Genomic DNA, 1,701 nt, shown 5'->3' with positions numbered 1-1,701 from the left:
AGAGACGGGGTTTCACCATGTTGACCAGGATGATCTCGATCTCTTGACCTCGTGATCCACCCACCTCGGCCTCCCAAAGTGCTGGGATTACAGGCTTGAGCCACCGTGCCCAGCTTCTTTGTTTTATTTTTACATTTTAATTAATTTAAATGTATGTAGCCAAATTGGCTAGTGGCTACTGTATTGAGGATTGCAGCACTGGTAGGAAAGTAAGAAAGCATTAGAAATTATAATAAATGCTAGGACAGATATCCTGTGTTCTTTTGGGGACAGAGATGGGTGAATACTACAGGCTGCCCAGGTAACTGAGGGGGAAGAAAGAAGCGTCACTGGCTCTAACTTGTAATGACTGGTTTGTCATAAAGCTATGAGAAATGTTATTTTTATTTGGGATAAAAGCAATTAACTAACCCAGTGGCAACTCCAATTAACAGGTGAATTTGGGATAAATTATGTGTAGGAAATTGAACTGTCAGGTCTTACTTGATTATTTGGAAATTTTATGTATTGTATTGTATTTGCTCGGCTACATAAAAGGATGAGATTTCTTCCTGTCCTTTAATCTCATTAGTGGATTGCTTGTGAAGTGCATCAAGGTCTGATTTAATGCTTATTCAGAAATAAAACTGTTTTCTTTTCTTTTTTTTTTAAACCTACGTTTGTGGGGAGGATTTTCTGCCCTTGGCAGGAGATTTGAATTTTATTTTCCCAACACCTGGCAAAAGTAAATTCTGCCTTTAAAACCAAAGACCAGTGTCACTGGTGAACATGCATATAAAATATCCAAATAAGTAATACAACACTGAATTAACTCTCAGAGCTAAAAAGTAACCACAGTCAAGCAGTCTGTTTCACAAATCAAAGACAGTAATAATGCTGTATTAAATGGATGTATAATTTGACTAGCAAACTATTGAATATTTAAGCTTCTAAAGTTTTACTATTTTAAGTAATATTGTGAAATGAGTACAATTGAGAGGAATTCTAAGCATATCTGTGAGCATTTCCTTAGAGTATTTTCTTTGAAATGTACTCTTAATTTTTCCCTTTACTTTCAGGTCCTATTTAAGGACTATCTATGGCAGTGGTCCCCAACCTTTTTGTACCAGAGATAGGTTTTGTAGAAGACAATTTTTCCACAGAAGTGGAAGGTGGTGGTTTAGGGATGAAACTGTTTCACCTCAGATCATCAGGCATTAGTTCAGTTCACATAAGGAATATACAGCCTCAATCCCTTGCATGCACAGTTCACAGTAGGGATTGTGATCCTATGAGGATCTAATGCCACAGCTGATCTGACAAGAGGCAGAGCTTGGGTGATAATGCTCATTTGCCTGCCACTCATCTTCTGCTGTGTGGCCCAATTCAGGGGGTTAGGGACCCTTATCTATGGCATGAAACCATCCTTCAGTCTTTTTGCCCAGGGATCTCATATTTTAATTGTTAAATGTCTATCAGTACAAAGTTTAAGTATACATCATAAATATATTTCTTTTTTTGTTTATGAATCAGTTATGTGTATATTTAAGTCCATTGGTGCTGCTGTAACAATATCATAGACTGAGTAATTTATCAACAATAGAAACTGAACTTCCGGCTGGGCGCAGTGGCTCACGCCTATAATTCCAGCACTTTGGGAGGCCGAGGCGGGTGGATCACGAGGTCAAGAGATCGAGACCATCCTGGTCAACATGGTGAAAC

General features: G+C 38.3%; 1 protein-coding gene across 9 annotated transcripts in view; it reads left to right on the top strand.

The window, feature by feature from the left end:
* Positions 1–1,701, top strand: part of ZNF181 (zinc finger protein 181) — an 8,606-nt gene that overhangs the window by 1,791 nt on the left and 5,114 nt on the right. The window lies entirely within an intron of this gene.

This window comes from Cebus imitator, unplaced genomic scaffold (genome assembly GCF_001604975.1).
Source record: "Cebus imitator isolate Cc_AM_T3 unplaced genomic scaffold, Cebus_imitator-1.0 Scaffold318, whole genome shotgun sequence".
Classification (NCBI taxonomy): Eukaryota; Metazoa; Chordata; class Mammalia; order Primates; family Cebidae; genus Cebus; species Cebus imitator.
The sequence above is the reverse complement of the archived record's forward strand: the minus strand, read 5'-3'. Positions and strand labels throughout refer to the sequence as shown.